This window comes from Rhipicephalus microplus, chromosome X (genome assembly GCF_043290135.1).
Source record: "Rhipicephalus microplus isolate Deutch F79 chromosome X, USDA_Rmic, whole genome shotgun sequence".
NCBI classification, from domain to species: domain Eukaryota; kingdom Metazoa; phylum Arthropoda; class Arachnida; order Ixodida; family Ixodidae; genus Rhipicephalus; species Rhipicephalus microplus.
In genome coordinates, this window is record NC_134710.1 from 43,506,393 (window position 1) to 43,531,262 (window position 24,870).

General features: G+C 46.9%; 1 protein-coding gene across 2 annotated transcripts in view; it reads right to left on the minus strand.

Moving 5' to 3' along the window:
- LOC119175876 (fibroblast growth factor receptor 4) overlaps window positions 1–23,595 on the minus strand; it is a 93,245-nt gene extending 69,650 nt beyond the window's left edge. For both annotated transcript variants that reach the window (XM_037426896.2, XM_037426895.2), the window contains exons 1-2: window positions 23,415–23,595; window positions 10,156–10,203 (exon numbers count right to left, since the gene is read on the minus strand). The gene's annotated coding sequence lies outside the window, so the exon portion shown is untranslated. The remainder of the gene's footprint in view (window positions 1–10,155; window positions 10,204–23,414) is intronic.
- Window positions 23,596–24,870: the final 1,275 nt, after the last annotated feature.

Below are 24,870 nucleotides of genomic sequence, written 5' to 3' on the forward strand. Positions count from 1 at the left end.
GAGGCATCAACTATAGAAGACTAAAATAATAATTGCGTTAGCCATCCATGAACTTAAGAGCTCTGGCACTTTGCATATTTTATCGTTATTTGCTCACGTAAAATTTCTTTGGTTAGCCCTGCATCATTTTCTATTCACAGCGCCCTCATTTTCTATAATATCCATGGAATATGCTAAAGGCATTAAAATCTTAGCCTTTGCAAACTCATAAAAGTACTGTGCAAGCGTAGCAGTGTTTAAGCATCGCTGAACGAACTTAGTGCGAGCCGTTTAAATCCGGAAACATAAATGACCTAAACACAAAAGGATTTGGCGGCAGCACGAAAACACCGAAAATTCCCGTGGTGGCTGCGGCTCACTTCGCCACCTTTCAGGCATGCCTTGCCAAAAAGAACGATGCTCTGACATGGATCGGGAGCGCGCATAGCGTGGGCTTCCGTGTCGAATCGGCCGCATCCCAGCCCGCATCCCAGAGATGGGGCTTTGAACGACTCCTGCGTGCGGAAGTGTACTGGCGGCGTCCTCACCAAAGGCGTCCAGGCACAGCCGGGTCCTTGTCGCCGTTTTAATTCACCCTCGCAGTCGCGTGTGTGGCGCGTAACGCGGAGGCTATGCTTCGCCGCACGGCGCAGCTTCGACGTCGCCGAGCGTCTCGGTGACCGGGTAAACGGTGCGAAGACTGTTCGACCCTCGCTGCAGCGGTCGCATTTCGACAGTGGCCAAACGTCAGAGGCTTCTGTATCGTGCGGCGTCAGCGTACGTTAAGTAACACCAGGTGGTCGAAATTTCCGGATCCCTCCACTGCGGCGTCGCTCATAGTCATATCGTGGTTTGGGGACGTAAAACCCCAGATATCATAACTGGTATTAACGCGCGCAAGCTTTCCTTTTGGCGCTCGGTCTTCTGCTACATGCAAAAGACAACATAAGCACAAATGGAGCTTATACCACCGACCTTAACTATATTTTAAACTTCAACAGCAGGACGCTGAAGAAAGCATTAAGAAATTCACTAATTCAAATCTCTTATCAGATCATCAGATTACTTCATCTTCGTTGTATCGACCGTTATGTCTTGCTTTTTCTTTGCGCTGTGGTGAAGGTTTGTGTTGTGCTCGGCTGCTGACCCAAAGGTGGCGGGTTTGATCCCGATTGTGGAGGTCTCATTTCGATCGAGGCGAAATGCTCGACTCCATTGTACTCACCCCTGCAGCCTTCAGCTCTCCTTTCGATGTTATGTGTCCAGACTTTGATAGAAAGCCTCAATGAAGGGATGAATAAAAAAAAATCATGGCATATCCACGGAGTGAATGATGATGAGCAGGCGAAGAGCCTGTCTGCCTGCCCGCCCGCCCGCCCGTCCGTTCTTCCATCCGTCCGTCTGATACTGCCGGTCACGCCTGATGCAGGACAAGGTTAGTCTAAGAGAATCTTCACCCCTGAGGTTAATTAACGGTAGAGGCCAAAATAATGGGTACATGCATTGGAGGGCCCCGAAAATAATCGACAAATCCCGTTTGCACTTTCCGCTGCTTTCAGTTAGACATTGTTAACCTCGTTACATGTATCAAACTTCGCCGCCACTATCCAGAACCACTTAGTGTGCATGTTTTTGTGTACCGTTTCTATCACAAACGGCAACGTGACCGTGGCTATAAATCAGAACTCAGATGTTGTTCTCCCGCTTGCGGCCATAGGCGGAGAACTAATGACGCGTCCTGGACTGTGTTATTTGTCCGACAGCCAGCAAACAACAGCGCGCTCTGAGAAAGTGTGTACTATAGGAACCTCATCGCAAACTCGATTACGCAACGCCTGCGTTGTTTGAAGCGTGATGAAAGTGTAAGCCCTAGGATATTTTTGTTTTCATTTGGCGCGTGGCTGATTTATGACTCACGTGATTGAGACTCAAGACTTCCGAGCCTGCAATGAGCGAGCGAGTTGAGCAGATAGAGTTAACGAGTAAGTGTATATATGGCAACCCTGTGCCACCTGAGCGCGCTTTGGGAGTGCTTGTTTGAGTACATTTTTAAAGGGAAGGGGGATTTGTGTGTAACATTACTAGACAAGACATTCATCCTAAGCTCGCCCAAGCAAGGACGCAAAATCAAACAAACAACAAAACAATCAGAGCTGTTTCGGCGCAGTTTCCAGTAAAAGTGCGCTTAACGACTTGTTCAGACCTTCTCGTGGGAGATGGGCGACTCGCGAGTTCGAGCATCAAATTTCTTCTGATGGACTGCGGTAAGATAAACTGAACGCTTATTGATTTTTTTCTTGCTTTATTATTGATCAGCATGCTACCCAAATCTAACCTAAAGAGCAATTGTGCGAAACATTCTCTCACGTATTATTTCAAATGTCGCCTGCCTCGGCACGTCGATGTTTTACATTGCACGATGCTCGCTCTCTCTTCTCGGCGATCTTCCTGCTCGCCTAACGGTGAAAATACCACAGTGTACACATCCAGAACTTCGCGGGAGGTTGTTAATCAGCGCTCGTGGATTTCACGCGCGAAGACAACGCCTATACGAAGCCACCACCGAAAGACCAAATACGCGTGTCATACGTTTTATGGTACAGTTACCGTGCATCAGATGCCCAGAACTCTTAAAAGACCACGCACATCCACTGTCATCCTTCAGAGACTCAGCGTGTTACATGCGGCCCCAGAGTACTGCGACAGTAATAGCTTACTGCGCGATCGCTGTAAAATATAGTGTATATTTCAGAACATTCTTTCTCGGCCGCATTCAGACAAAGTCCCCTTCTTCTTTTCGCAATCCGTGGTCCATCATGGGTGTTAAAAAAGCACCAAGTTTAACGCATTTCAACTTTTGTTTCATACGCCATGCGGCTGCATCTTTCAAAATCTCCAGAGTAAAACGGGAGTACGAAATCTGCTTTTCCGTGCCTCTTCGTAACCCCCGCAGGCGGCGCGACCGAGCCGCGACATGCGGAGTTTGTTTATAGCATTGGGCGCTGCTTACATGGCGCTCGAAACCCGCAGTCGTCTGGGAACGCCCGTAGAAATAAACAGGCCACGCCAAACGGCCAGCACACGTGCGGCATGACTTTCGCAGATCTGCGAAGGCCCGTTTCCTTCCCGTGACGTGGCGCTGGTCAGAGCGATGCGGAAATTGTCGAGACGTTTCCGCCAGTTGCTATTATAATACTGGTCTATTCATTTTTCGTGTTTCATCCGTGACTTTGCGACATGTGATGTAGGCAAGGAAAAAAAAAAAGAACCCTCATCGGTAACGGAAAGAACGTTCCAACTTCGCTGCGTCTCATGCGTGTATCAGTTCAAGGAAGAGGATAGCAGCGAGAAGCGCAAGCAACAACCTTTACTGTTACTATAGTGAGTATGCAAAAGCAAGAAAAAGTTACCCCAATTGATGACATAGTCGTCTCACAACCACACTTTCAAGACCACATATTCCATGTACTTAGGGTTAAATAATTATATATATATATATATATATATATATATATATATATATATATATATATATATATATATATACTTGCACTACAACTGGCTCATTTTTCAAAGAATTTGGATGCTGCATGACATCCAATGGATCCAAGCCAGCCTCCTGCGCAGACTTAGATGGTGCTCGTTCTTTTCTGCTCATCTCTCTAAGCCGAACTATAGGTTAGAGGATATTACCCCAGGCCAAACTTTCGGTGTTTTCTCAATAAATTTTTCTCTCGCGACAACAAATTTTTGCCTGTGCATCCTGGAGGAGGCCTCTTAGAACACTATTCTCTTTCTTTGTGGGAGGAAAAAAAAAACTGTATTTTGACGCTATAAGGAAGACAATTGCGATAGCACTAGGCGCCCATAACGCAATCCTCTAATGTAGACGTTTCGCAGCAGTGACGAGTTAGGCGAAAGAAAGGCCGGGAGTGAGCTTGAAGTAAAAAGAACGAAGTTGCTACGCAAAACAGGAGCGGAGGAGAGGAAGGGTTGCGGAGGCAAGGTTGCGCCGCGTCTGACAGGTGACGCGATTGGGCGGAGCATAACGCGCGGCGCCTCGCCGTGCCTAAACGACGGCGGCGGTGTGCCATTTCGAGGCTAAGGAGAAACGATCCCCGCAGACAGGACCGAGAGCATCGAGCACCGGCCGCGGCGCAAAAAAAGGTGTCTGCGCGGCTATATACACCTGATATGGCGAAGGCGTTGCTCACGCCAATAACCCGTTGCCCTTGGCGTGCGCCGCGGTGTGCGTTTCGTCTCACAATGGAGCCCACACTGTCATGGGATTTCGATCGCTCGAGCTGCGGCGCTCCGTGGCCGCCCATCTAATTTCACCCCTCGCGCACGGGCGATTCCCCCCCATTTTCCCTCTCGTCGACGTGATCGGCGAAACCCTTTTGGCGCACCTCTGCGCGCGTTGCCGCGGTGACGCGCCAGCTCACGCAACCGCGCCGCTACGTGACGCCAAGTGACGAAATGGGCGTGATTGGCCGCGCCACGCAACGTGCCTGGTGTAATTCCACCGGTCGATCGTGCAGACGGCATGGGGTATGCGGCTCAGCTGTTTGCGCAGAGCAGCGTCGAAGTGAACTGTTCGGGGCGCCCAGACTGGTCACGCACGTGCGCGCATCGCGGCTTCCAGTGGCACACCTCTGTCTCCAGCTTTGAGACCGTTGCTTCCTCTCGAGTCAGACTGGGCTAGCTGGAGAAAATGGAGTGGCGCTGGAAACGCGAAGCGCGCTCGTGACTCGTCGCCGCGCGAGGCTTTCTGTTTCTTGGCAGACTGCCCGACTCCCAGGGCTGGTCCTCGGTACGCTTGGACGCTGAGTGCGATTTGGTGCCTACCGTGAAAGACCCGCGACAACATGGGCCTTCTGTCTTACTTTTGTTTTTCTCCTTGTTTTACGGCCGTTCGACAGCGGCTCTGTCAAATCTGTCATAGCAGACCGTGAGACCGCGCCTCGACCCGCCGGCGCCGAGCCGTTTCAACGTCGGCGGGAAACCGCTTAAGGCGCACTTAAGTTGCCGGTGAGAGCACTATCGTTCTCTTTCGAATCGCACTTGGCGCAAAGCGAATTTCTTCTACCCGGACTCAGCGATCGGTGCTTACATTTACTCGCGTCAAATAAATACGTTCTATGAGAGATTAGGCAAAACTGGCTGCAAAGGAACAACGTCAACGACCTGAGTGCCGGACAGTTGTATTACGAGGGTATACAGGACCCGTGAGACAAAACACTGACCATGCAAGAGGCGTTTCTTGTCACTGCGCGAACTCAATTCGTAGCTTATCTTTTTGGTTTGAGATAATGGGGTTACCACGTGCTCTGTATAAACTCAATGATATCTGGGACACAATGGGCTGATACCCCGATAAAAATATGAGGCACACCTCCGTCGTGGGTTCCGGAAATTTGGCCATCTCGAGTTCTTCAACGTGCACTCACATTGCGTAGCACGCAGGACTCTATTGCAGTCTGCTTCCGTCGAAATGCGTCCGGGATCGATCGCCTGCTACTTTCGGGTCAGCAGCCGAGTACAGTAACCGCTAGGCCACCATGGTGGACGTGGTCTTAAAACATGTGAGGCAACTGGGCCGAACATATGTTCCTATTTATGCCAAATAATAGGCGTAATAATAAAAATTGTTGGGCTTGAACTTCCCAAAGCCACGATATAATTATGAGACGCCGAAGGGGAGACCTCCGCCAGTTTGAATCACCTCGGGTTCTTTGAAATGCAACTAAATATAGGTACACAGGCCTCTATAGCGTTTTCGCCTCCATCGCGAATACGGCCGCCACAGCCGGGGTTCGATCCCGTGACCTGCAGGCCACCGGTATACCAATATACCACCACGGCGGAGAAAACAATAGAAATTGCGTCTAATTTACAAGAACTTTCAACGCTTTCAACGTCTATTACTTTCTCGAGTCTGGAACGCGTCTTTTTTTTTTAATATGTGGTATGTTAAAGTCTGAACAACTCCGCCGTAGTCAAATTCACAAGACGCCTTGATATATGTATATCGAGCATCAAACTCCTTAAGGTGGACGCTTGAAGTGTGTTGAAAAATGCGTGGTAGAGTTCTGAAGAAGGCACTTTCGCGCGAAGTCGAAGCACAGAAAGCGATAGCAAGGTGTAATAACAGCATGTAAGACTGGATATTAGGCGGTGATACATACAGAGAAAGAAATTTGGCGCACGAAAAAGACACGGTCAAAGAAAAACGACCGGGCCGATGGACTGACTTCCAATGGAATGTCAATTCAACAGAGGCGAAACGTATATACGTTTGAACCATGCGCACAGGCGCTCGACTCGCTCGCTGGATTCCGTGCCGACGACAGCGCCGCTCTGGCTGACCGGCTCGCCCTCCGCCATCTCCTGACGCCGCGAAGGTCTCGCCGAGTGGAACCCCGTCCTCGGACTCCTTCGACCGTGTCCCCATCAATCTCTATCTTATCTTTACTTCTCACTCTGTTCCTTTTAACCCCTCCTTACCCCTATTCCTCGTGAGCCACTGTTGAGGTGTCGCACTCTGATGCAGACAGTTACGGGGCTCACATTTGTCTTCTTTTCTCTCACTTAAGAATCACTTCCCCCCAGGCGCTGAGAGATATGGCTGAACAGAATCTCAAGAGCTTTAATCAATACTCTCCGCCCCCTCATTGTCGTCGCATTACATTTTGCTTTATCGGCTCAGCCAGACCTCTAAGTGCCCGTGTTCAAACGTATACGTTTCGGCTCTGTTGCATTACCAGTCTGTCAGAAGTCAGCGCATCTTCCCGTGGTCTTTCTCCGACCGCGTCTTTTTCGCGCACCACACTTTTTCTCGAAGCAAGGCATAAATTTGGCATTACCCTGACGGCGTATCAGACAGCTGTCACGGTGAGGAGGACGCCAACGGCGTTGCGAGTGTTGTAATCTCGATGGTGCACGAGATTCGAAAGCAGGTCAAGTGTTCGTGAGCCCCTTTAGAAAGTATCATTACCTTGTAGTTTATACTGTGACCGGTGCATACTGGGCCACGCGTTTTGGACATGGCTGTTCAGCAGGCACACAAAACTATGCGTACATAGATAGCACTGATGCCAACAGCGGCATTCACGACGCTGCCCCGCCGCGGTGGTCTAGTGGCTAAGGTACTCGGCTGCTGACCCGCAGGGCGCGGGTTCGAATCCCGGCTGCGGCGGCTGCATTTCCGATGGAGGCGGAAATGTTGTAGGCCCGTGTGCTCAGATTTGGGTGCAGGTCAAAGAACCCCAGGTGGTCGAAATTTCCGGAGCCCTCCACTACGGCGTCTCTCATAATCATATAGTGGTTTTTGGGACGTTAAACCCCACATATCAATCAAATCAATTCACGACGCTTCCCAGGCATCAGCAGATCCCACTGAAGGCAGCACCCCGGTGCCATCTAGTTGGATTCTTACTGTGTGCAGCCAAGTGCACGGGGGGTCTCCAACGTGGTCTCAAACCACCACTTGCGATGACGCAAGCGTGTCTCGGACGTCTGTCTAAGTGCAACGGATTTCCGGCGAAAAACATCTGAGAAATTTGTATCTGCAAAGTGATATGAAGTCAGGTCGATGACTTTTTTTTTTCGCGAAAGAGATCATAAAAAGCAATTTATTTATTTTCCATGATGTTTCGCATGTCTATCAGTATTAGGAGGCAGTTTTTTTGTGGGTGCGCGACCGGCGTATTTTAGAACCGAATTGAAGACAAGTCGAATAGTCATGACACCGAATCAAATAGGCATACAAATCGAATATTCTTCGAATAGTTTCCGAATAATAAGGCAACAACCTTGAAAGCAGCCCTAGACTATGACCATCTTCAAAACAGCCCATGAATTCAACATTTTATTTGAAACACATGTTCACAAGTTTTAACAAAGAACATTATGATTACTTTCAACGAACAAAAAATTGTACAATTATGCAAACTGACCTGCAACTAGAGCTTTCGAAATATTTTGTAACTGCATGACTTAATTACTGCAGCGACTTCAGAAAACTGATCCTTCTGTGTTCAGCGATTTTCGTCAGTTAACATCATCATGAATTTCAGTGTGAAGTTTATTATGACACTGCTGTTTCAGCGGCACTGGAGTAAAAAAGAAAAGCGCCTTTCGAGAATTTTCACCTGTCGCTGATTATTCGTAAATTATTCGCAAGACTTTTCGGTATTTCGCACATTCACTATTCGATTCGTGATTCACAATTTTCGATTATTCTCACACCCCTATAGCTTAAACGCCGTCTTTGGTAATCGCTCTGCAACGTATTCGGATTCACTTGGCACACACAAACAATTAGTTATCCGAAGATAACGACCCTGATTATTTCGCTTCATGTGCGTCGCAGTGCAAATGTACGCCGAAGTTAGAGGAAACCACTCTCTCATCAGAAGTGCATGCATAACTAAGTGGAAAGGAAGTTTACTTGATGAAACAGGCAGGTCGTATGAATGTGCCATTGCATTGTTCCTTTATCTTTTTTTAAAAAGAAATCAATTTGACTCGAAAAATGAAATCCTAACACGCGCGTCCTCACTCTATTGTTTTTATCTTGCCTCGTGCCTTTGCGATGGTACAGATGTATGTATGTATGTATGTATGTATGTATGTATGTATGTATGTATGTATGTATGTATGTATGTATGTATGTATGTATGTATGTATGTATGTATGTATGTATGTATGTATGTATGTATGTATGTATGTATGTATGTATGTATGTATGTATGTATGTATGTATGTATGTATGTATGTATGTAACAAAACATCACGAATTAAACAGTTCCTAGTTTCGCGCTGAGGTGTGTCCAGTCCCTCCAAGTACAACCGCGGCGTGGTTAGCCAGCATGATGTTCCGCACCCGTCCTTCCAAAGTAAGAACGTTCCATCTTACTCGGGGAGCGCCATTACAAATTGATCATCCACAGTGAGCCAGGGGCTCGGCTCTCACTGCCTCGCTATACGGAACAGGCTGGGTATAGTATAGAAACAAAGGCAACGCCCAATCGGACGCTCGTTGGCGGGCCTGCGTGCGTGACCCCGTGTCAATCACCGGCCACGACGGGGTAATTAAAGTTTTCGCTGACGGAATGACGGCCCGCCGACGGGCCATTGTGGCGCGAGACATCGATTGAGACGCACGACGGCGGTTCGGCGCGATCACACGTGCTCCGTGTCTTTCAACGGCCCGCGCTGTGACTCGAGCAGCAACGACGGCGGCCTTACGCAAACACGCGCATCGCCGTTTTTCTCGCCCCTTCTCCCTTTCCAGTCATTGTTTGTTCGAAGCGAGTGTATACCGCGAGCGAGCCTCGATTGTACTACGTGGGAACCCACTGGTTGATGTCTTCGTTGCGAAACAAAGGAGGAGAGTCTCGCTAATAGTTTGCACTTCATTTGAGACGGAGCCCTTGACGCGGGTTTTCTGGAGCAGCAATCATCGCTGTGCAACGCGTGTTAACTGTTGATTTCACGGACATCAAAATAAGGTACAAGTTCAAGGGAAGATGGAAGCTCCAAAAGATTAAATATTCATGTAAAGTGGGTGTCGCTGGAGCCGATGTTTCGGCAAGCGATCCTGTCTTCTTCAAGGCTGCAGCCTTGAAGAAGACGTTCCGGCAAGCGGTCTTGTCTTCTTCAAGGCTGCATCCTTGAAGAAGACAGGACCACCTGCCGAAACGTCGGCTCCAGCGACACCCACTATTCATGAATATTTCATCTCTTCAAGAAAATAAGGTACACGTTCAAGGCAAGATGGAAGCTTGAAGAGATGAAATATTCATGAATAGTGGGTGTCGCTGGAGCCGATGTTTCGGCAAGCGATCCTGTCTTCTTCAAGGCTGCAGCCTTGAAGAAGACGTTCCGGCAAGCGGTCTTGTCTTCTTCAAGGCTGCATCCTTGAAGAAGACAGGACCACCTGCCGAAACGTCGGCTCCAGCGACACCCACTATTCATGAATATTTCATCTCTTCAAGCTTCCATCTTGCCTTGAACGTGTACCTTATTTTCTTGAAGAGATGAAAATATTCATGAATAGTGGGTGTCGCTGGAACCAACGTTTCGGCTCCAATGACCATCCGCCAATTTGTTTTCACGTCTCGGACAGACATTAAAATAAAATTCGGGCATAAAACGTGGCAGTATACTCACCTTATGTCAGTCGGTAGTGACGTATCGTCGTCATAGGGACTTGGTTTCCTGCGCGAGAGAAATATGGGTAAATAAAGCAACGCGTCCTGCAGTGTTCGGGATAAACGAGCAAACGAACGAATCATGGTCACGTCGAAGGCAGCAGGCAACGGTGCAATCAGGCTTCGTGCAGTGTGCCTTATGCAATCGCGTGCGCAGGTGCCGTTTTTTTTTTTTTTTTTTGTCGTCGCTGCGAATGCAGGGCGTTGACGTTGATTCGGCTCGCCTTGCCTTATCTCCGTCGTGCGAGGTCGCGTGCCTTGCTATCTCACGCATGATTGATCGGCGCATCGGGCGCATTTCCCGAAACTCACCTCTGCTCGCCATCCTTTGCTGATGATACATATTGCTCCTTTTAGTTTCTGGCTTTCTGAAGAGCACCTGTGCCGGTCAGTCATTTGCACATTTAATTTTTAGCCTTACAGGTGGACACTGAGCGATATTTGTTTTTATGCTATGATCAATCAACCGAGACTCTTAATATATGCCAAACGCCGGTTCATGAGCCGAGTACCGATCTATCAAAGCAGCGCATTCTTTTGGTCTTCCTCTTTGCCGTTTTTACGGCAAAGAGGAAGACCAAAAGAATGCGCTGTGTTATTTCTTCCTCCAAAGAGGAAGAAATAACTCTTACTTAGTAACCTATTCAAGAACACTAATATATATATATATATATATATATATATATATATATATATATATATATATATATATATATATATATATATATATATATATATATATATATATATATATATATATATATATATATGTGTGTATATATTTCACAAACGTTTTCGTTCGTTAGTGTTGTTTGCCTCCGTAAGCGTTCTTTTCTGCTGGACATATCATTAGCGAAGACAGCCGGCCTCGCTAATGATATGTCCAGCAGCAGGATTGGCTGATAATTTTCCCTTACGAATATTTATAGCGTAAGAGAATTCTTGTGAATGCTGATTGTATACTCATTCATTCTGCCGTTAAGAACTGTCAAAAGCCCTCACTCCATCACGTCGAAAGCCTGTTCAGCACTCACGCAGGCTTCCGATATGCCTCAATAGAGGCTGCGGAGGCCAGCCCTTGGTAACAACTTTTTCCGAGAGGGTAAACGGCAGCTTCCCATGTAAATGCTTTGCACTATGGATGAAGCATCGAACAAGTCTTGTTTTCGAGAGAAAGAGAGAGTTACCCGCTCTCTGTAACTTCGACATTTCGCATTCTCTGAGTTAATGAGGACCTTGTGTGAGCTTGACCTTTCGAGTGCTGTTTATCGCAGTGTACAATTCGCGTTTGTCTGTTGCCTTACCCCTGAAGTCCCCCCCCCCCCCTTTTCCCCCCTTTTATTAGCGAAGCCGGCGAAACTAACGTCAGAATATTCCACGTGGTGTCAATTTACAAGAGATGTGGCGGGGCATTTGCCTACGCCACGCATTTATTATTCGCAATGCCGGTTCATCTCTGCTACGAAACCTTTCGAAAGGGGTTCGCCCGAAGACAAAGCGTTCAGAGAATAACGAGCAGGCCACAGGAATTGCAGTGAGGCGACCAGAACCATAGCGTAGGAGCTTCGCGGGATATCGTACGCGTGGGTGGCACCGTGGGGATTTGTATTGGTTACTTGCAGGAGGCTTTCGCGAAAGGAGCGCTGTGCACCGGCGCGTTGCTCCCCCCCCCCCCCCCCTTTTTTTTTTTTCTTGCTCTCCTCCTATAGGGAGCAAGTCGTTCGATCACCGTCGGAGCGGCGAACCTTTTCGGTGTCGACGTCGCGGGCTCGCCCTGTTGCCGGGTGCCGCTTTTTTTGGGTCGCTCCTTGTGACCACAGGATCAAAGAGCGGCGTCACGCATAACTCTGACACGGCAAAGGAAGGGGACAGGTGCGAAAGGTTGACCAGTTTATAAATGTCGGCATGCCACCCTACACCGGGGACTGGGATGAGAAAGTTCATCTTCAGCCCTATAATGCCTTAGCGCAATCGTTAAAAACAAACTGCGAAGGATACAGCAGTATATACGCGTAATATTTGGCTGTACGAACTAGGAATAAGACACCATTTGTTCTTAGGTTTTCAATTAAAATACATCATAATCACCGTTGCCGAAACTAATTATCTAAGAACATACGTTCGCGATATATATATATATATATATATATATATATATATATATATATATATATATATATATATATATGTGTGTGTGTGTGTGTGTGTGTGTGTGTGTGTGTGTGTGTGTGTGTGTGTGTGTGTGTGTTTGCTGAACGTACGATGTGAAAAGATGCGTGAGAATAACCATTTAATAAAACCTACAATTCAGTTGACTGGGCCAAGAAGGCTGCCCATGCGTCTCTCATAATCATATCGTGGTTTTGGGACGTTAAACCCCACAAATGAAGAAGGCTGCCCGCGTGGAAACATCGAGATCCCGCGTTTTGTTTCTTCTTAAGGGCTTTTATGAACGACCACTAAAGGAGCCATTGCGCTTGCATATTGGTTACACTATACAATGGATTAAGGGTAATGTAACGATTTCTTCAACTTTCGATCTATTCCTTTCCTTCATCCACCGTACTCAGCAGTACAATCCGGACACTAACGTTAACGGCGCACCACTTCAGCCACTTTTGAAGCCAAAAGGTATAGGGATAGACAAAACAGTTGCACTTTTTCGGATCCGGTTCTTATTTTTGTGTAGCTTCTATGCTTTGCAATGAGGAGTCTGGGGAAAGGAAGGCGCTTAACGTTAATGACCAACTCCTGTAATGTTTGTGTGTAGCTTAGCAGAAAATTTATTTGAAATATTTTGCTAGACGAAGGCGAGAAATGTTTTTCAAATAAACCTGCTACTCGCTAAAGCCTTCGTTCCCCACCAATGCTTCTAGGCTACGTTATCGGACGCCGTTCAGCAACTCTCAGGCTTGTAAACAGCGAAATGGTCTATAGGTGGTTCGACACTATATGCCTATCACTTTTTTAATCTATTTTGCTTCGAAATTCCTCCAAAATTATTGAGAAGTGTTTTCATTGTTTTATATAAACGATCAATAAATAAAAGAAAGTGTGATAAAATGGAAGCCGTAATCCTCATTAGTAAAATTTTTAATAGGGGTTCGTCCCACAAGTTTGGCGCACCAAAGCTCTTTGAGTGTGCCCGCTTTGGATCAAGCAGGAGCTAAGATTTTTCGAATGGGGTCTGCGGCACTTTGTAGGGATCCCCCTTCTGGGTCACTGTATATAGTCTTAGCCCAGGGCCGTCGCTTCAGTGGGTGCCGCCATGTTTGTATAGCGCAAAGCTTTTCGGGCAGGATTTTAGGCTCCCACGCGTCCCCAACGCAAAACTCCAACCCTGTTCGGGTCTCGCACATGTGCAGTGGCTCAATTTGATCGGAGCCCCAAAACGACTGGGGCCCCCCTACATACGAAAGCTCCCCAGTAATTCTTCCTATAATTAGCCAAAGAGGCCAGCTTCGATTTTTTTTTCGTCAAAAGCCACATCTCGCGCAACGCGTGGCTGCAGCTCGCGCAGTTCTCGAGCGAAACCTGGTCGAACCTGCAGGAGCGCGTAGGAGCGTGCACCACGGCTCCGCCCTCAGACAAGTGCGCATCTGGAAGCCGCACACTTTCGCCGAGCGGCTGTTTTTTTTCGCGAGGCCTGCCGTTCCTCTAAAATTAGAGTTCGCCGAACGGGCAGGCAGGCCGCACAGTCGACGACTCCTCTGGCACCTTCGCGGCTGCACCTTCGCAGAAGGGCACCTCGGCTGCCGACCGCGGCGACACCGTGTGCTGCGACAGGACAGACCGTGTGCGGTGGCCGCACTGCACGACGAAGCGTTGCGCAAATTTTTTTCGCGTCTCTGCGCCTCCCGTGGACACTTGGCGCTGGTTTGCGGCCGGTTCTGGGACCTGGCTGCCTGTACGATGAATCACACAGCGCGCACCGTCGCTCGCCCTTCCTGCCCGTATAAACGTGCGAAGCGAAGCTAGTCGTAACGGTTAACCGGCCTCGGGATTCGGTTCAGTCCCGGGTGTGGGTAATTTATGCGCGGTCGGAGTGGCAGCTTCGGCTAACTTCGAACTTCACCGACCCGCCTTGTTTTCCAATCGTTTTGCAGTACGTATTTTCCTCCCGTTAATTACTCTTCTCCGAGAAAACTCCAATATTAATGCGGCGGAAAAAATAATGCAAGCATAAGAAACTATACTGGGGCTGTATACTATAGGTCGCAAACACCGTCTTTGTACCTAATTGGAGACCGCAAAGTTGTTGCTGACGTTGATTTTCGTTCGCTCATTTCATTATGTTAACTTGAAATTGCTCCTTTCGAGTGCTCGCTGAAGCTGACTGCAATACAGTGCAAGTGTATTTCCGACAAGTTGCAGTGGTTATAGTTTTCTAAAAATATTTTTCTTGAAGGACATTTATTGAGCCGACTAATTAAGGAAAATAAGTGGCCGCACAATAATTTCGTATTCATTTTTCTTATTATGTTCCATAGCTAGTTGTGAGAAATACAAGTGTGAAGCATGACAGTGATTTCACTGAACGTTGAAAGAGCACTGAAATTCCTGCTTTTGGGTGTATAAACCAATTCTGTTATTAGTTTCGTTTTGCTGTGCATATTTAGCAAAATTGTATATTAATTTGTCATTATCTGGAGTTCTTTTTTGTGTAGTTGTGGCTTTTTTATGTAAACATTTTCTTATATAATAGCTCTTTTCTGGGATGACAGTGTTGACCAAAAATTTAAGTATGGATCTTAAATGTGTGTGGAGTAACCTGCAAACCTGACGTGATCACTTTGAGGATGATGCACCGAAAAGCAACATTAATTTCAACCCAAGTAAATTAAAAAAAAACACACAACAACACTATAGCAACGCCTGCAGCCCTCACCGTTTTCTTCCGAGTAAAAAAGAACAAAAAAATGAAAGGAAGCAGTTTAGCAGTAAGTAACCGAACATGAGAAGGCCGATGAAATCAAACTTTGATTCGTAAAACGGGTGGGTGGCTCTTCACCGTGGTATGCACGATAAGAAGACTCCTTCATGGTGGGTGCGCTATATACTATGCTTTAGCGGCCAACATCGCGAGCCGGGTATTTCTTGGTTGAGGTGCGCCTTGGTGGAACAAGTTGCTAGGGTGCTCGGGTGCTGACCCGAAGGTCGCAGGTTCGAATCCGGTCACGGCGGTCACATTTCGACGGAGGCGAAGTGGTGGAGGCAGGCCCACGTGACTGTGCGATGTCCGTGAAGGTTCAAAGTACACCAGACGTTGGAAATTTCCGCAGCCCTCTACCGTGGCAGCTCTCATAATCATACCGTGATTTTTTTTATTTCATTTATTTACTTATTACATACAGCATACCCTTAGGACCAAGCAGGAGGGCAGTTACAAGAGGACATTGTTGAAACAATAAGTGACATAAAGATTGTTTTGGGTGAGTGTTTCATGCAATCATAGTGCTACACAAGGAGCGACATAGAAAAGTATTTCATAATAACGCATGTACCGGACAAAAGAGAGAAGAAAAAAAAAACACCACAAATTTATACTTCATGTGTTGTGCGATTAAAGTAAAAATAAATACATTTTAAATGCGAAACAATAAACACAATAATTTTCACTGTTTAAGCCAAGAAAGTAATGAATACATACGTATGCAATAAGTACAGCACATACAAAACGAAAAAGAAAAGAAAAAGAAAAGAAAAACGCCGTGATAAAAGATCGGAAACCTGTATCTTCGAGACAATGCTGTTTATAGCGAAAGAGAAATAGATTCTATGAGGATGCCTGAGTTGTTCCGTTCCAATCTGAGACCATGCGTGGAAAATATGAGTACATATAAGCGTCTGTATACTTATAAGCGTCTATAAGCGGACTTAAAACCTCAGATATTCTTATATTTGCTGAGATATACTTCGACGCCATCCGAATTATAAGCAAAGTACGCGAGGAAGTAAATCGAGGTGTCGCACCACGTGTCGGAGGCCTTCAGTTCTTCCGAAGGCGCGGTGGGCTGTGCATGCGCGGTATACGGCTTGCCCTCGTCGTTAATCGGAGTCTCGACTTCTTTCCAATCTTTCTTCCCCATTTCCCCTTCCCCTAGTGCAGGGTAGCAAACCGGATGCTCCATTTTCTGGTTAACCTCCCTGCCTTTCCCTCATTTTATTCTCTCTCTCTCTCTACTTTCGAAAGAGATCCCCGCGACTACAGCAAAACATGTGCGAGCGTACTCAGGCTTCCTTTGCTTTTGCGATTCGGAAAGTAACGTCGCAAAACTGTCCCGTCGTTTAGAGGTGGATGGACGGACGATAAAAAAACCGAGTTGTGCCGACTCCGTGAAGGACGCCTCTTACAACCGCGTGCAGCAACGAACGGGCTGTCTAACAACGCGTTCAACGCGAGTGAAAGAACACGACAATCCTCGGGCTATCTGTGAAATGGTGGCGGTTGACGTCAGATATATAGGTTCTATACCGATTCGCATGAAAGGTGACGGACATGGCTTGGTGCGAGTTTTGGCGCAAACTATACCTGGTTATTGTGAACGCGTTCACTTCTAGTTTTTCATCGAAGTAGATTTGTTATTCATTACGTTTCCAGTCTGATCAGGTTTCGATCGGCGTTGAGGAGCCCGTTACTGCGAACAGTCTCGATAGGTCGGCATTGTTGACAGAAAATATAAACGCTACATATATAACTGTATACTTTTCTTTAATGTTGCGCAACTTGTCAGATCGAGTTGTTACTTATACCAGGCGAAGCAGATTTCAATACCGGCACAGCGAATTCATCGGTGGCTGTATTTAAAAGAGCGACAAAATAATAGTTTCTCACATGCGCAGTACAGGCAATAAGTTATCAACACGAGGCGTATCAACTTCACTTGATTATACTTTCTATATACATACAGTGTTCGCAAGTGGGTTCGTAAACTTTCTGACCACAACGATTTGTTTCATGAAAACTTCTTTCGTAACATTCACGGTTCGTTTACGCATTTTTAGATTTTAATTATGACTCAGGTTCTCATTTCTCTCTCAGACGGCGCATCGCACAGCAGCCGAAATTTGCGGAGCCCCCCTCCCCCCTACGTCTTTCATAATAATATGGTGGTTTTGGGACGTTAAACCAAATCAATCAATCAATCAATCAATTGCACAGCGGCACGCGCACGCGCGAATTGTCGAACGCGGTCAGAGGTTGACGTATCAGCGCCCTCCGTGTTTACATTACAAAAAGCGCTCGACTGTATCAGTGAATCCCCGATTAGAAGGCGAGTGCCGCTATCAGCCTGCCTCGCATTGACACTCGTTTCGAAAGTGCGAAGAGCCGTACCGACGCGACAGCTAATTTCGACTCGCCATGCAACCTTTTGTTGCGGACGCGCGCCACGCATGCACTGATTGTACGCGCTGTGCGCCTCAGCAGTTCTGTCACGTAGTCCACCCATCGTCGATCATGCCAGGCGGCAACCACGAGGGCCTCGATGATCGTTCGAAGGGCACCCAACTCTGGACGCGCCTAAATGCGCGACCATAGCATGATGAACGGAATTTCGTTTTAGGGGCGAAGCTCCTTAAGGCGTGGGTCTGTCCATCCCTTGTATATATGTATGTATGTAGTAGTACGTAGCTACCGGTGGCACATACCCGCTATAGAGCGGGTATGTGCCACAGGGTATGCAAGATGGGAGATGGTGGTACTTGGAGTGTTCACTAGACGGAAGCACGGACGGACGGACAGGCAGACTAGCAGACGGACGGATGGATGGATAGACGCGCGGACGTACGGACGGGGGGACGCACGAACAGACAGACAGACAGACAGACAGACAGATGAATGGACGGACTCGCGAACGGACGCACGGACAGACGCATGGGTGGACGCACTGATGGTCGCGCGGACGGACGGAAGTATGGACGGGCTGAGGGACGCTTCGCCCCACTCATCATCATTCACTCCGTGGATATGTTGTGGCCTTTCTTTTTACTTTTCAGGAGAAAACGCTTCTCGAAAGCCGAAAAGTAAATACTCTTTAATCATGGACCAGAAGTGCATAGTAGTTTTCTGTCGTTCGTTTTCACAGTTACACACGCTTTCTATATTTGCGTCTCGCGTATGCGTCATCATCGGATTCGGCCGCTATACGGTGTTTTGAAATAACAATCGTACGTAAGTAACGTTCTTCGGGCCTCACATTTCAATTGCTCTCTCATGCAGTCAAGTGCTGCCCCCCGGAATGATCAGTGCGGAAAGCGCGGTGTAGTTCAAGATGAGCCAACCGGCATTTCAAGTGAGGCGGTGTATACGTACGACAGTTGACAGCGACTGAAGAAAATGGGTCGTCCAGAAGGCCTAACGGTTCTCCAAAACACCAAACATGTGCGCATAATCTATACGCATTGTTTTCACAAACACGCTATGCGAGGCGCAGTGGCGCGGAGGAAACTAGAGCACGCACGCATTATGCGTAACAGGATCTTTGACGCACGCACGGCCGTCAGTGGAGATAATTTCCTTGTTGCCGCTCTCTGAGGAAACGACGTTTCACCGCAAGGCGTCTGTCGCAGTGTTTTTGTTCAGCGTCGGGAGAATGAAGGCTGCCTAGACTTCCAGCGCTGTTCTGAATATGGATTCGGAAGAGAAGGCCTGGTCAGATGAAAGTTTAATGTTGCGACTGTTGCGAAATAGCTTAGTGATACTTCACACCTTCTCGGAGAAGTCCATAAACAGGCAGTTCACTGTCGCGAACGCGCTTGCTTTAAACGGAAAGTGCGGAGCTGAGCTCTCGATAAGAGGTACATGACAATTTACTCGAACTGAGTTTAAGAAACTTAGCAATCTCCCCTTACATGATACGCTCTCATGTCGATTCAGATATAACAAAGAAGCAACAGATCAGACAAATAATATACAGAGGAAGCTTCTGATCGTCTCCATAACTAAAGCGAAATGACTCGCGCATGAAAAAAGACAAAGAAACAAAGGGACTTACAAAGATCTGCGTGCGTGAATGCCTTTTACAAGTGTCGCTTTTTGCTTTGTGCTGTATCGGCATTGGCTCGAATTTTCTCTTACTAGCTTTTCTTATAGCACGAGCTTTTGATCAATACCGTCCAGAGCCCGTGTATATATGAGGAGAGCTATTGATTTGCTTTCTAAATGTCCGCAAGACAAAACTTCAGTGAGTACCGACGCTGAACAAATAATTTATTTATTTTATTTATTTCTACACACTGCATCCCAATTTGGGCTATTGCAAGAGTGGCTTTTTTTTACACCAGCACACAAACAGAAAGGCAATGCAGCACTGCAAAATAAAGAAAAAACAAAGAAAGAAAAACAAGAATAACACTCTTAATAAACAAAACGTGAATCAATACATTCATTCAAGAAATCCTCTAAATGCAATGATTTAGTTCACCCCGCAAGATATTCCATTTGTCTATAGTGTGGAGAAAGAAGCTGACTTTAAATAGGTTGGTACGTGGATCTAGTTATGTCAGATTGAGTTTGTGGCTATTCCTCGTGGGGTTCAGTTTATCCAGAGACAAATATTCGTTAGTCAATGTGCAGCGTGGGGTATTGTAGGGAGAATATGGAACTTTAGGCATTCGAGATCGCGTTAATATTAGTGAACATGTCAGTCTAATGACAAATATCACATACACGCGAAAAGCTTTCAATGTTCAGACCCAGGGGGCGTATCCGCATGCATGCGAACAAAGCAGTTACTCAATAGCTACTTGCAACAGTACATGCCAGCCAGTCATAGCACTGGACGTGTAATTAGCAGAAGTGGCTGACCAATGGTAAAGAGCTTTCACGAACGTGGTCAGTGAATTTTCCCTAGGAATCAAATTATCATACTTAGTTCGAGACTGCTCTATTATGAGTAATGAGACACCTGAACCTTAAGTATACTTAAGGTTCAGGATTGCCTAGAATTTTATCTCACAAACAATCGTAGCACAAGATCATTTTGTAATTGCAAGGGGTGAAGGAGCGATCGCATAGTACCAATACGCAGTTATTCTTCATAAAAAACTAAAAAAAGTAGTAATAAGAACATCTACCGCATTTTGTCTCGTTTTTTTTTCTTTTCCTACGCCTACATACTAATGCTGGAAAGACTGCGAAATCTGTTTGCTTACCGATTAATTAAGAGGGAGTCGAAAAAGTGTATATAAGCCGTCATCATTGTGTCTTTAATAAACGAGAAACAAAAACAACATCGACGACGAAGATATGAGTGTTGTTGCTCATGTGTGTTTGCGCTGGTCGGCGTAAACGTGAGCACAAAGGCTGGTCCAATCGCTCTCGCTGTCAACAAAGGTCGGTGACTAACTTATACGGACGCGGCTGGTGGCAAGAACGATAAACTTCCGACTTTTGCAATAGAATTCGCATTTCAAGCAAATCAACTTCCAATAGGCGGTCGAACTCATGCTTCTTAATTGGGTGGAAGAACAGCTCAGGCCTCAAGATAATTAAAGCATAAAGAAGACAGCTTCGCGGGTCGTTGAGGCATAGAGTCGATCGAGGTGCAAGTTCCCAGTAATACACTGGCATGCTGATAAGAATCTAGGAGAGCGAACATATCGATTGTTATCGACGCGCAAGTCGTCTAAAGAAAACCAGTATCTACACGAGATAGTGCGGGGCCTACGGTATGCGACGTCGGCGCCTCCTTTAATTATATGTAGTAGATACTCAAGGCGGCACCCCTTGTCATTTACTCCAACTAATCTCGGGAGCGAGAGCCTTTAATGAACTTAGTAATCGATTGTGCTGCGTAGAATATCCATTCCTGGCAGAACAAACGACGAATGAGCTCGATGGCGGTATCGCATTGTTACTATATAGCAACAAGGTTGCAGTACACCACGTTCCCTTTAAATATGATTCCTGTAAGAATCTTAATGTAGCCCTTAGGACAGTCGCACAAGAAGAAAAATGCCCTAGGTGCGGGAACATCTTAGAACATCCGAGGAAACCTGCTCTATAGCGAATGCTTGGGCTTCTTTGACATTCACCTGAATCTAAACACACAGGTCTCTATAGCATCTTGCCTCCATCGAAACTGCGGCCGCCTCAGCCGGGATTCGATCTCACTGCCTTTGGGTTAGCAGTAAAGCACCATACACATTAGAGCACCACGGCGGGTACCTTTATCAAAGGTTTTCCCATCGAACAGCTTTAGGGGAAACTTAGTAGAAAGAGGAGGAAATTGTGGCGGTAGCCATGCTGACATCAGCTTCAACTCGAAATCAAGGACGCCTGTATTCGATCCAATGGTATCCAAACTGAATATGGCTGTTACAGAAAAATACAGTTATTTGAGGACCGAGACACTGCACGTATGTGGTGCGCAAAGTTAAGGCGTCAGTGATGAACAAGCACGCATAAGCATTTGGGAGGATCTGAACAATGAATGCGAAATTATTGACCGCACGTATGTGCAAGAATGTACTCAACTTCTCTCTTTGTTACCATCTACCTCCTTCTTATTATAATTGTCGGGGTTTAAGGTCCCAAAACCACCATATGAACTTATGAGAGACGCCGTATAGTGGAGGGTTTCGGAAATTTCGACCTCATGGGGTTCTTTAACGCGCGCCTAAATCTAATATAGGCACACGGGCTTCAAGCGTTCTTGTCTCCATTGAAAATGCGGCCGGGATTAAATCCCGTGATCTGCGGGTCAGCAGCTGAGTGCCTTATGGCCACTAGACCACTACGGCGAATTACCTCCTTCCACTATAGAGGCTAGTCAACAAAGTTTAGTCTAATCAACCTCGGTGCCGTTTTCGTGTCATTGTTTAAACGTCGGGTATTGTAATTGTTATTGAAAACTGTGGGCGCGGGACACATTGTACATTCGGGTACGACGCAATTCTAAAAAAACATCGCTTTAGAAACGTTTACAGTTAGCCCAAGGCTCAAACTCTGTGAAGGGGGCGGGGTGATGATTCAGAAGTGATTTGGCTTACAATCTAACTTCACTTTTTTTTTCTTAAGTGACGAGTATGAGAATGCGAAGTGACCGCTGCTATCACTCTGCTCATTGATTGACATGTGTCTAATATGCGCGTGACTATATTGAAGCCACAACGGGACACTAGAACGACGTTTCTGTGCTTACCGCTAGCGAAACAGTCAACGAACGTGACCAATTGAAACAGCGCCAAACTGCCATTTATCGTCTCCCAATAAAACGTTTAGAAAGCATTCAAATTGTAACAAAATGCTGTGAATAGACACAGAGACAACCTTCAATCATCACGCGCCCTGAGTACAATGTTAGTCACACTAACATTCTTTAGGTGTCGCGACACCAAGGATACCCTTCACCAGTTAAGACATGGTTACTTCACCAGTTAGCCGTTCTTACAGAGAATGCAGCTGCTGCCAAGTGAAGCTATGCTTTCAAATTCGAGTCTGAGGCTTGGGGGGGGGGGGTGTATTGGCGTCCAAAGTACCATTTTTACTCTCAGGGAAACTATACGTGGTCTTACTACACTGTACAATGTTCTGTGCGAGTATTGGAGGCGCGAATGATCAGCTGAATACTATTTTACCTCTAGGATGGATAGCGGACGTGTGAAGCCACTTGGTCCTATAGTTAAAAAGGTGTGTTCTGTTGGTACCGAACATACCTGGTGAGACCGACACACAAATGAAATTGAGCTCGCCGCACTTAAACTAATGCAGTAAGAAAGACGTAACGCAGAAAATAAATCTTACATGAAATATTTTTTTTCTGAATTTCATTATTCATGGCGAAAAAGACCTTATTCCCTGCATTTGATAGCCACATGTGAAGGTACGCGACATCATCTAAGAACTTGTATTGTCCGATGTATAAGACGGCGTTGTTGATTTTAGATGTTATATGGTGCACATATATAATGGCAGCTCGCACGCAACTTTAAATTCCGTCCTTTAAGATAAGTCGATATATACTGCCACCGCATGACAGCTAATGAACACGGTGAAATGGCAGCTCGCATTCCAAGATTCCAGTAAGGCTCTGGCAAACGTGCCAACGCAATTTGGAAGCTTAAGGTGTGCACAGTGTGAGATACATGGGTACTTGCAGAACGAAGCAGGCTCAGGAGTACGAGAGCGTACTTCGATCGTCGACAGCGTTCAATATTTTCTGTGACAGTCCTTACAAAGCAAGTCCCCCAAAAAGAAAAAAAAATACAACTCACCGACGCACAGCGAGTGTCACGAGGCTCACGCCGTAATCCAGGTAGAGGGAGATGAAAATCAAACAACAGACGCGCGATGGAATCGCGCGCGCGCGTCAGTCCGTGCTCCGGGATGCGGCGGAGAAGCCGAGGGAAGACGCAGGCGGACAGCTGCCGATCGCGGGGAGCACACGATTGTGACTGGCTCGACCAGAGCGGCGGCCGCCGAGTTTCTCGCTCAGCCAACGTACGCGCGCGCGCGCGCCGGCGTGGGACATACGAGAGAGGAGGAAAGACTCCTGCAAGAGAGAGAGTCGTGGTGACGTCAGAGGGAAGATGCGGCGGGACGGGCCCCTCTCGGACGTCCTGCACCAAGGCCTGGCTGATGCTCGGGACGCAACTCGGCCGCGGGCCCTCTCTTCCGCCGCCTCCCGCGCCTCCTCCGCGCTTCATTCGGCCACACTCTCCGCCGTTTTGCTCCCGCGAGTTATGTCAGAGAGGCCGAGAACTTCGTCGCGACTCGCCGGAACGCGACAAACCCGAGCAATCTTGAAGGTATTTCGCCTCTCGTGGAAAACCCGAAAAGGCGGCAAGAAAATGATTGCTGGACTGCCTCAAAAGCACGACGGAGGGGTGACGGGGCTGGTGGAAGGCAAGAACGATGACACAGAAGACGAATTCATCATAATCATAATCATCATCATCATCAGCCTGACTACGTCTACTGCAGGACAAAGGCCTCACCCATGTTCCGCCAGTTAACCCGGTTCTGTGCTTGCTGCTGCCAATTTATACCCGCAAACTTCTTAATCTCATCTGCCCACCTAACCTTCTGTCTCCCCCTAACCCGCTTCCTTTCTCTGGGAATCCAGTTAGTTACCCTTATTGACCAGCGGTTATCCTGTCTACGTGCTACATGCCCGGCCCATATCCATTTCCTCTTCTTTTTTTCAACTATGACATCCTTAATCCCCGTTTGTCCCCTAATCCACTCTGCTCTCTTCTTGTCTCTTAAGGTTACACCTACCATTTTTCTTTCCATTGCTCGCTGCGTCGTCCTCAATTTAAGCTGAACCCTCTTTGTAAGTCTCCAGGTTTCTGCTCCGTAGCTATGTACCGGCAAGATACAGCTGTTATATACCTTCCTCTTGAGGGATAGTGGCAATCTACCTGTCATAATTTGAGAGTGCTTGCCGAATGTGCTCCACCCCATTCTTATTCTTCTAGTTACTTCAATCTCGTGGTTAGGCTCTGCGGTTATTACCTGTCCTAAGTAGACATAGTCTTTTAAGACTTCAAGTGCACTATTACCTATCTCGAAGCACTGCTCCATTCCGAGGTTGTTGTACATTACTTTCGTTTTCTGCAGATTCATTTTAAGACCCACCTTTCTGCTCTCCTTGTCTAACCCCGTAATCATGAGTTGCAATTTGTCCCCTGAGTAACTCAGCAATGCAATGTCCTCGGCAAAGCGCAG